This window comes from Salmo salar, chromosome ssa09 (genome assembly GCF_905237065.1).
Source record: "Salmo salar chromosome ssa09, Ssal_v3.1, whole genome shotgun sequence".
NCBI classification, from domain to species: Eukaryota; Metazoa; Chordata; class Actinopteri; order Salmoniformes; family Salmonidae; genus Salmo; species Salmo salar.
In genome coordinates, this window is record NC_059450.1 from 5,581,266 (window position 1) to 5,593,527 (window position 12,262).

The following is a 12,262-nucleotide window of genomic DNA, read 5'->3' on the forward strand; positions in this document are numbered from 1 at the left end:
AGCGATAGGAAACTGCAAGCAACTGCCTTGGAATAATAGATTCTCAATGAAATCCCATTGAAAAGAGTGTGACCTCCAGCTTGTTCAGTGAGCGGTCTGTCTACCAGAAGATGGTTGCTGACTGCAAGACCTGCAGTTGTCTCTGGGGGCCCCTACTGAACCAGCAAGCAAAGACATCAGGATGCATTACAGCTTTGATTTTGCTCAACAAGTAAGCAACATTTCCTATTTTATACTGATTAAGGACATAGATAGATAGATATACACACACAAAAAACATGTATTTATGTGGGAGGCAGGCAAATACATTTCACTGAGCTGTGCAAAGGCAGACTGACAGGGGTGAGACAATGATTTGTAATTTATCTTACTGGTCTTTTGTTGTTTGCAGGTGCTCTATCCTTCTGACCCTATGCAGCCAGATCCCATCTACTTATTAACTCCTCGCAAGTGTCGCTTGTTTGGTGTCTGATGTGAAGGAATACCACAACAAGTCAACTACTTGATTGATGAAGGCATGTCATCCAGCAAAGGCAGCAGCACAGTCATCAACTACATGCACCATTTTTTCACCAACTACGGAGTTGGGAAAACACGTGTGGACCTAAATTGTGATAAATGCAGTGGCCAAAACAAGAACAAGTTTGTGCTCTGGCGGACCATGCACAAGCTCCACCACAATCTGGACCTTCACTTCCTGATCACAGGCCACACCAAGTTTTCCCCAACTGGTGCTTCGGACCATTTTCATTGCATTGTATGAGGTTATTCTTCTTAAATAAACTTGAGGTGAATTGATGTTGTGGAAGGTTGTACGTTTTTTTTTCTTTCCCTGTTTTCCAGCTTCAATGCTCTGGAGACTGGTGTTGTCGCAATGCTGACATCCTTCCTCCCATAGATGGTCTGCCTGTACACGCACCACCTGGATTGGACACAGCTAGACAAACGTATATTTTTTGAGAAGATCAGGGAGTTTTGCAACTAAGAGGCTATGGACATCACATGCCCTGCACCGGAGTCAGGGGCAGGACAGAAACAGGCTCTCCAAATGTAGATTCCCTTGTTCATGCGTGGTTTGGACGGACCAGTCATCAGCACTATCTGCAGTGCCTCTATTCACGACTCTCTCCTAACACACACACGCCATATGTTGCTGCTACTGTTTTATTTTATTCTGCTGCTCAGCCACTTTACCCCTGATTGTATGCCTATAGCTACTCTTGTCTATCACTGATATTGCTCTTGTGCATACTGTGTATTTTATTGATATTGACACCATTTCTGAAAATCCAAGTAACCATTTGACTGTACTGCCTACATCTTCTGTGGAGACCCATCCACTTAGCAAGACTTAGCAAAATATTGATATATACAATTATTATTGACGTGTGGTCGTAACGTGATTTTGTGACCTACCACAATATCATGTGACCGTATCAAGTGTTCACGACATAAATATATGGCGCATGCATCTGTTTATGTACACGTGCACCTCACTCAGGTTGCATGGCCTTAACCTATGTATGGAATACTATGTGATAAGTGTGTGTGTGTGTGTGTGTGACAGTATATAAAGAATGCTAATGAACGGGTGTGAAGGCATTTGGGCAGTGGTGTAAAAATACTTTTAAGTACTACATAATTTTTGGGGGATGTCTGTATATTACTTTACTATTTATATTTTTGGCAACTTTTACTTCACTACATTCCAAAAGTAAATAAACTTTTTACTCCATACAATTTCCCTGACACCCAAAAGTACTTGTTACATTATGATGGGAAAATTGTCTAATTCAAACACTTATGAAGAGAACATCTCTGCTGCATTTGATCTGGCAGACTCACTAAACACATGCTTTGTTTGTAAATTATGTGTTTGAGTGTGCCCCTGGCTATCCGTTAATAAAAAATACAATTGGGCTGTCTGGTTTAATAAGGAATTTGAAATGATTTTTGCTTTTGATACTTAAGTACATTTTAGCAATTATGTTTACTTTTGACACTTAAGTAGTATTTTACTGGTTGACTTTTACTTCAGTCATTTTCTAATAAGACATCTTTACTTTTACTCAAGTATGACAATTTAGTACTTTTTCCACCACTTGATGTAGCTGGGGGTTATAGCATTTGTTTTCATATGACCTATAATGTCTGGGTAAGCGTCTAATATTAATATATTTTTTATCTAGACACTTTCTGTTTACCTGGAATTGTTCCTTATTGTAGGTTACTACTTTTAGTCTTAATCTTTACTACACTACTCGCTGTTTATCACATGAGCTCACATGTGAATCCTTAAAGAGATGGGTGGGGCTGGCTTAAGAGGGCGTGAACAATGCTGAATGGTATGCAATTGTGGCTGTTTCAACTTGTCAATTTCAAATGATTTTCTAACGAGTTTTTTTTTCTAACAGTTTGAATTGAGGTGTGTTCTGCCTCATTTATTCACATAAAAGTAGGCCATTTCACTTTTGCGGACAATTAATTTTTTAGGCATTACTGAGCCGGACAAACTTCCCCAAGCACTTCCCCATTGTTTCTGCAGATCAAGTATGCAGACATGTGCGCATCTCCAGTCAGAACAGGACCTGCAAAAAGTTTTTCATGCCCGCTTTGCCTTAATTGTTGTTTTTATTACTACATGATAATAACTTTGGACATGTGGGTGTTTCTATCAAAGTAAGTGCCTTGTTACGTTATAATAGTTTCTGTATGTCGTTTCTACTGTAGCTCACTGTATGTATGGAGCGTAATACATTTTTGTGTATTCCTTATAACCGGGGACGCGCAGGGTACCGTTATTCATTTCATAAACTTTATGGCGTTGTACTCAATCGTGCTTATGTAGCTAGCTACATTATTCTATTAGCTCTGTAAAACAATGTTAATTGTGTCAGAGAAGTATTAGCTTTAGTCTTTTGAATTTACCATGGCCTTATGACACGTGCTGAACAGTGAGTAGTGGAAAAGTGGTAAAAGTAGTAGCCTACAAAAAGGAAACATTTCAGGTAAACAGAATGTCCAGATAAAAATATTTTATAAATATTAGATGACATAGTAGCAATATCAAAAATAGATAGTGTTAATATAAAAAAAGAACAATTGTCAATGCCAGTAGAGAAAGAAAAACGTAATATACAGCATGCACAATAACAATATCAATAACCATATCAGTGATACTGGTGATAGATCAGGTATGCATACAGTAAGGGGTAAAGTGGCTGAGCAGCAGGATAAAAAATAAATAGTAACAGCAACGTGAATAGAGGCACTGCAGATAGTGCTGATGGCTGGGAACTCACCCCCAGTGAAGAACTGGTCCGCCCGAACCACGCATGAACAAGATAATCTATTTTCGGAGAGCGTGTTTCTGTCTTGACTTTGGTGCGGGGCATGTGATGTCCATGGCCTCTTCATTGCAAAACTCACTGATCTTCTAAAAAAAATACATTTGTCTATCTGTGTCCAGTCCAGGTGGTGCTTGTACAGGCAGACCATCTATGGGAGGAAGGACGTCAGCGTAGTGCAGCAGCTGAAACCTCGTCCCGACTGAGTCCAAATGCTCCTTCGCGATAACAACACCAGGCTCCAAAGCATCGAAGCTGTAAAACAGGAAATAACAAAAACAATTTTAGAACACATTAGTTTAGATAAGAAGAATAATGGACATTATTCACCTGAAGTGCTGGTACTGCTTGAACTGTGGCAGTGGCCTGAAGTACTGAGTCAGTGTTGTAGCCAGCCATAGCTTTCCACCAGCACCGAACCATCCTCCAGTCCAACCAGCTGTTGGATGTTGACCCCTGTCACAGTGCTGTCCTTCACAACACCAGCAATCTCAGACAAAGTGTTCACTCGGGTCTTTCTGAAGCGCTGCTTGATGTGGCCGGATGAGGAAGTGAATGTCCAGACTGTGGTGTAGCTTGTGCATGGTCCTCCAGGCACAATACCAGAGCACAAACTTGTTCTGGCCACTGCAGTTATCACAATTCAGGTCCACACGTGTTTCCCCAACTCCATAGTTGGTGAAGGATAGTGCAGCTGCAAACAACAGCAAAAGAACATGAAGATACATTAAAATTAATTGTCTCATCCCTGTCAGTCTGTCTTTACACAGCTCAGTGAAAGGCATTTGCTTGCTTCCCATATATATTTACCGGTAGTATATATATATATATATATACTACCGGTAAAAAGTTTTGGAACACCTACTCATTCAAGGGTTTTTCTTTATTTTTACTATTTACTATGAAATAACACATGTGGAATCATGTAGTAACCAACAAAGGGTTAAACAATTCAAATCTCCTCCCTAATCCACGGCTATCTAACCTTATCAGTGACCGCAACCAGGTGATTGCCTTTTTCCTCACTCAGTAACTTCCATACCCCTAGTTCTTATCCACACTCAATTGACCTACTATATACATTCCTTATACATGTAATCATTAACTTCTAGTATAGCAAGTATTTCAAGCTAGAATCCAACACTACAGACATCATACACGTAATGTTAGCTAGTGAGCCAGCCAGCTACAGTACACTTTAACTTGGAGTCTTTTATTTAGACATGCACTGTAGCTAGCTAGCAATACAAACCGATTATCATAGCTTTCTGTCAAAATTAGAAACGTATAATATCTGAAAATGTAGCTAGACTCTTACCCGTATACATGGATGAACGCTTCGCGGCAGACTGCAACCCCTTTCATTAAATAAGACGTCCTGTGTCGTTTCTGTTTTGTTTGTACATCTTGCTTGGCCCATTATGTCAAGTCATTCTGGTTCACACAGATCGTGTGCAATGGCAGAATAATCAGATGTTTCTCCCTCTCTGTCACGGATGCCATGGTTGCCTTTAGTTGAAGACGTAATCCGGAGAAACACTTTTGCAGTTCTCCATGATATCTTTCAAAAAAGCTGCAGTAGAAAGGATTATCTACACATACCGAGCAGCTCATGTTCCTGTTCCCAAGAAAGCTAAGGTAATTGAGCTAAACAACACTCACTTCCGTCATCATGTGGTGCTTTGAGAGACTAGTCAAGGATCATATCACCTCCACCCTACCTGACACCCTAGACCCATTCCAATTTACTTACCGCCCCAATAGGTCCACAGACGACGCAATCGCAATCACACTGCACACTGCCCTAACCCATCTGGACAAGAGGAATACCTATGTAAGAATGCTGTTCATCGATTACAGCTCAGCATTTAACACCATAGTACCCTCCAAACTCGTCATTAAGTTCGAGACCCTGGGTCTCGACCCCGCCCTGTGCAACTGGGTCCTGGACTTTCTGACGGGCCGCCCCCAGGTGGTGAGGGTAGGAAATAACATCTCCACCTCACTGATCCTCAACACTGGGGCCCCACAAGGGTACGTTCTCAGCCCTCTCCTGTACTCCCTGTTTACCCATGACTGCGTGGCCATGCACGCCTCCAACTCAATCATGAAGTTTGCAGACGACACTACAGTGGTAGGCTTGATTACCAACAACGACGAGACGGCCTACAGGGAGGTGAGGGCCCTCGGAGTGTGGTGTCAGGAAAATATCCTCACACTCAATGTCAACAAAACAAAGGAGATGATCGTGGACTTCAGGAAACAACAGAGGGAGCACCCCCCCATCCACATCGACGGGACAGTACTGGAGAAGATGGAAAGTTTTAAGTTCCTCGGCGTACACATCACGTACAAACAGACAGCGTGGTGAAGAAGGCGCAACAGCGCCTCTTCAACCTCAGGAGGCTGAAGAAATGTGGCTTGTCACCAAAAACACTCAAACTTTTACAGATGCACAATTGAGAGCATCCTGTCGGGCTATATCACCGCCTGGTACGGCAACTGCTTCGCACACAACCGTAAGGCTCTCCAGAGGGTAGTGAGGTCTGCACAACACATCACCGGGGGCAAACTACCTGCCCTCCAGGACACCTACACCACCTGATGTCACAGGAAGGCCAAAAAGATCATCAAGGACATCAACCACCCGAGCCACTGCCTGTTCACCCCGCTATCATCCAGAAGGCGAGGTCAGTACAGGTTAGAGGTTGACCGATTAATCGGAATGGCCGATTAATTAGGGTCAATTTCAAGTTTCATAACAATCGGTAATCGGCATTTTTGGACACCGATCATGGCCGATTACATTGCACTCCACGGGGAGACTGCGTGGCAGGCTGACTACCTGTTATGCGAGTGCAGCATGGAGCCAAGGTAAGTTTCTAGCTAGCATTAAACGTATCTTATAAAAAACAATCAATCTTAACATAATCACTAGTTAACTACACATGGTTGATGATACTACTAGTTTATCTAGCTTGTCCTGCGTTGTATATAATCGATGCGCTGCCTGTTAATTTATCATTGAATCACAGCCTACTTCGCCAAACGGGTGATTTAAGAAGCGCATTTGCGAAAAAAGCACTGTCTTTGCACCAATGTGTACCTAACCATACACATCAACGCCTTTCTTAAAATCAATACACAAGTATATATTTTTAAACCTGCATATTTAGTTAATATTGCCTGCTAACATGAATTTATTTTTAACTAGGGAAATTATGTCACTTCTCTTGCCATCTATGCAACAGAGTCAGGGTATATGCAGCAGTTTGGGCCACCTGGCTCGTTGCAAACTGTGTGAAGACCATTTCTTCCTATCAAAGACAGCCAATTTCGCCAAACGGGGGATGATTTAACAAAAGCGCATTTGCGTTAAAAGCACAATCGTTGCACGAATGTACCTAACAATAAACATCAATGCCTTTCTTAAAATCAGTACACAGAAGTATATTTTTTTAAACCTGCATATTTAGTTAAAAGAAATTCATGTTAGCAGGCAATATTAAACTAGGGAAATTATGTCACTTCTCTTGCGTTCATTGCACGCAGAGTCAGGGTATATGCAACAGTTTGGGCCGCCTGGCTCGTTGCGAACTAATTTGATTATGACATAACATTGAAGGTTGTGCAATGTAACAGCAATATTTAGACTTAGGTAAAATACGGAACGGTTCCGTATTTCACTGAAAGAATAAACGTTTTGTTTTTGAAATTATAGTTTCCGGATTTGACCATATTAATGACCTAAGGCTCGTATTTCTGTGTGTTATTATATTATAATTAAGTCTATGATTTGATAGAGCAGTCTGACTGAGCGATGGTAGGCAGCAGCAGGCTCGTAAGCATTCATTCAAACAGCACTTTACTGCGTTTGCCAGCAGCTCTTCGCAATGCTTCAAGCATTGCCCTGTTTATGACTTCAAGCCTATCAACTCCCGAGATTAGGCTGGCAATAAGAAAGTACCTATTAGAACATTCAATAGTCAAACGTATATGAAATTCAAATGGTATAGAGAGAAATAGTCCTATAATAACTACAACCTAAAACTTCTTACCTGGGAATATTGAAGACTCATGTTAAAAGGAACCACCAGCTTTCATATGTTCTCATGTTCTGAGCAAGGAACTTAAATGTTAGCTTTTTTACATGGCAAATGTTGCACTTTTACTTTCATATCCAACACTTTGTTTTTGCATTATTTACACCAAATTGAACATGTTTCATTATTTATTTGAGACTAAAAAGATTTTATTGATGTATTATATTAAGTTAAAATAAAAGTGTTCATTGTTCATTCAGTATTGTTGTAATTGTCATTATTACGAATATATATATATATAAAAATCGGCCGATTAATCGGTATCGGCTGTTCTGGTCCTCCAATAATCGGTATCGGGTTCGGCGATGAAAAACCATAATCGGTCGACCGATAGTACAGGTGCATCAAATCTGGGACCGAGAGACTGAAAAACAGCTTCTATCTCAAGGCCATCAGAATGTTAAACAGCCGTCACTAACATTGAGTAGCTGCTGCCAACATACTGACTCAAACAAATTTTCTATTGGATTGAGGTGAGAGCTTTGTGATGGCCACTCCAATACCTTGATTTTGTTGTCCTTAAGCCATTTTGCCACAACTTTAGAAGTATGCTTGGGGTCATTGTCCATTTGGAAGACCCATTTGCGACCAAGCTTTAACTTCCTGACTGATGTCTTGAGATGTTGCTTCAATATGCCATCTATTTTGTGAAGTGCACCAGTCCCTCCTGCAGCTAAGCACCCCCACAACATGATGGTGTTGGTGTTCTTCAGCTTGCAAGCCTTCCCCTTTTTCTTCCAAACACAACGATGGTCATTATGGCCAAACAGTTCTATTTTTGTTTCATCAGACCAGAGGACATTTCTCCAAAAAGTATGATCTTTGTCCCCATGTGCAGTTGCAAACAGTAGTCTGGCTTTTGTATGGCGGTTTTGGAGCAGTGGCTTCTTCATTGCTGAGTGGCCTTTCAGGCTATGTCGTTATAGGACTCATTTTACTGTGGCTATAGATACTTTTGTATCTGTTTCCTCCAGCATCTTCACAAGGTCCTTTGCTGTTGTTCTGGGATTGATTTGCACTTTTCGCACCAAAGTACATTAATCTCTTGGAGACAGAACGCGTCTCCTTCCTGAGCGGTATGACGGCTGTGTGGTCCCATGGTGTTTATACTTGCGTACTATTGTTTGTACAGATGAATGTGGCACCTTCAGGCGTTTGGAAATTACTCCTAAGGATGAACTAGACTTGTGAAGGTCTACAATGTTTTATCTGAGGTCTTAGCTGATTTCTTTTGATTTTCCCATGATGTCAAGCAAAGAGGCACTGAGTTTGAAGGTAGGCCTTGAAATACATCCACAGGTACACCTCCAATTGACTCAAATTATTTCAATTAGCCTATCAGAGGCTTCTAAAGCCATGACATCATTTTCTGGAATTTTCCAAGCTGTTTAAAGGCACAGTCAACTTAATGTATGTAAACTTCTGACCCACTGGAATTGTGAAAGTGAAATAGTCTGCCTGTTGTTGGAAAAATTACTTGTGTCCTGCACAAAGTAGATGTCCTAACCGACTTGCCAAAACTATAGTTTGTTAACAAGAAATTTGTGGAGTGGTTGAAAAACAAGTTTTAATGACTCCAACCTAAGTGTATGTAAACTTCCGACTTCAACTGTATATACTGTACTTTATACCATCTACTGCATCTTGCCTATGCCGTTCGGCCATTGCTCATCCATATATTTATATGTGCATATTCTTATTCATTCCTTTACACTTGTGTGTGTAACCGATGTGAAATGGCTCGCTAGTTAGCGGGGTGCGCGCTAATAACGTTTAAATCGGTGACGTCACTCGCTCTGAGACCTTGAAGTAGTTGTTCCCCTTGATCAGCAAGGGCCGTGGCTTTTGTGGAGCGATGGGTAACGATGCTTCGAGGGTGGCTGTGGTTCGAGCCCAGGTAGGGGCGAGGAGAGGGACGGAAGCATTACTGTTACATGTGTATAAGGTAGTTGTGAAATTGTTAGATTACTTGTTATATATTACTGCACGGTCAGAACTAGAAGCACAACATTTCGCTACACTCACATTAACATCTGCTAACCATGTGTATGTGACCAATAAAATGTGATGTTATAAACAGCAGGTGCTATATCATAGACCAATCAGAATTCATCTCTCGGCATGTCCAGCCCATTCATTATCTCAGCCAATCATGGCTAGCAGAAAGGTTTCTGTGGCTAAACCAACTAGGCTCATAATTTAACGAGTTTATTCATATTTACAGATGGCACAATAGTTTGTAATTAAGGCACATGAAAGTTCACATGGTCTAGAAGGCATTTCTGCCAAAAAAAAACATTTTGATAAAAAAAAAGTTTTAACCCTTTCACACGTACCATCACACGGGGTGTGATTGTTCTACAGTGGTCCCTGAAGCGTACGATCACACCCGTGTGATTAGAACACTCATTTAGAACGCTCATTTAGAACGGCCAGTTTCGAATGACGCAACAATCAGCATTTGAGCTGGCCACATTTTTTTCAGAAACTATTTACACAAACACATTCCTTACAAAGTTATGTCCAGAATGTGAGCAGTTTATTTTTGGATGCAATGTTCAGATATTCACAGAAGTATCTATAGCACAACACAATCATCCAAACCGGAAAAATGTAGGCTACATTAGTCCTAGCGCTAACTGAGGAAAGATTGACCTAACACAAGCAGTCATATTTTCTAACTCTCGGCTGACATAAACTACAATATGAATTAGCTAATAGAAATTACTATGTATAATTAATCACATCACGGGTGAGCTCACCATTGATCGAAATAATTAGGTAAAACACTTTCTAGAAATTGAAAGTAATCCGTCGATTAGTTTCAGCGCGCAGCCATGCATTTTTTCCTCACAGAAACCGAAGATAATAAGAGAAGACAAGATGAGTTTGGTCTGTTTGTTTGCATGTTGAAGGGGTGTGTCATCTACCGTCACATCCCACCATTCATTTCCGGAAGTCCTCAAAAAATGAGTTAACTCTTACTCACCTCATTTTGTTATAACATCTTTGGTCAAACAGACGATTACGTGAAACCCAGAATGCATTGTATGTCAACAAACATGGCTCCATACACATAGCTGGAATTAGCTTAGCTCATCATAATCAGTACAACCTTCAAAACATTATTTTACACACATACTATGCGCCCATTACAATTTATGCAAAAATCGGAACGCATGATTTATCACGAGTAATTGAAAAACGTGAATAAAATACTAAATATATCAATAATACCACACAAAACATTTTATCATAGTGATTTATTGATACAAATGGCGTGTGCAGGCAGTCAATCACGGTAACCTCTCACTCCCACTCTGAGCCATTCAGTGTTGTTGTTTATGTAACAATCACATTCTGGAATGGAGAGAACGTTTGAACATCACGTGCTTAAAAAAACTCACGCTGGGGCGACCGTTAGAGATATTTGGAACTCACACGTGAAAGGGTTAATTGTTATTTTTTCCACGTCAATCTACACACAATTCCCCATAATGACAAAGCCAAAACAGGTTTTTAGACATTTTGGCAAATTTATAAACAAAAAAATTTGAAATATCACATTTACAAAAGTATTCAGAGCCTTTACTCAGTACTTTCTTGAAGCACCTTTGGCAGCGATTACAGCCTTGAGTGGTTTGGGAATGAAGCTACAAGTTTGGCACACCTGTATTTGGGGAGCTTCTCCCATTTTTCTCTCAAGCTCTGTCAGGTTGGATGGGGATCGTCGCTGCACAGCTATTTTAAGTTTTCTCCAGAGATGTTCGATCGGGTTCAAGTCCGGGACTTGGCTGGGCCACACAAGGACATTCGGAGACTTGTCCCAAAGCAACTCCTCCGTTGTCTTGGTTGTGAGCTTAAGGTCATTGTCCTGTTGGAAGGTGAACCTTAGCCCCAGTCTGAGGTCCTGAGTGCTCTGGAGCAGGTTTTCATCAAGGATCTCTCTGTAATTTGCGCCGTTCATCTTTCCCACAATCCTGACTAGTCTCCCAGTCCCTGCCGCTGAAAAACATCCCCACAGCATGATGCTGCCACCACCATGCTTCACCGTTGGGATGTGATGCTTGGCATTCAGGCCAAAGAGTTCAATCTTGGTTTCATTAGACCAGAGAATCTTGTTTCTCCTGGTCTGAGAGTCCTTTAGGTGCCTTTTGGCAAACTCCAAGCAGGCTGTCATGTGCCTTTTACTGAGGAGTGTCTTCCGTCTGGCCACTCTACCATATAGGCCTGACTGGTGGAGTGCTGCAAAGATGGTTGTCCTTCTGTAAAGTTCTCCCATCTCCACAGAGGAACTCTGGAGCTCTTTCAGAGTGACCATGGGGTTTTTGGTCACCTCTCTGACCAAGGCCCTTCTCCCCCGATTGCACAGTTTTTCTGGCCGGCCAGCTCTGGGATGAGTCTTGGTGGTTCCAAACTTTTCCATTTAAGAATGATGGAGGCCGCTGTTTTTGGGGACCTTCAATGCTGCAGACATTTTCTGCTACCCTTCCCCAGATCTGTGCATCAACATAATCCTGTCTCGGAGCTCTACGGGCAATTCCTTCGACCTCATGGCTTGGTTTTTGCTATGACATGGACTGTCAACTGTGGGGCCTTATATAGACAGTTGTGTGCCTTTCCAAATCATGTACAATCAAGTTGTAGAAACATTTTAAGGATGGGCAATGGAAACAGGACTCACCTGAGCTCAATTTCGAGTCTCATAGCAAAGGGTCTAAATTACTATGTAAATAAGGTATTTCTGTTTTTTATATTTAATACATTTGCAAAACTTTCTTAAAACCTGTTTTCACATTGCCATTATGGGGT

The 12,262-nt window shown here is 41.3% G+C and overlaps 1 protein-coding gene across 1 annotated transcript in view; it reads left to right on the forward strand.

The window, feature by feature from the left end:
* Positions 1-12,262, forward strand: part of LOC106610595 (MAM domain-containing glycosylphosphatidylinositol anchor protein 1) — a 401,645-nt gene that overhangs the window by 16,913 nt on the left and 372,470 nt on the right. The window lies entirely within an intron of this gene.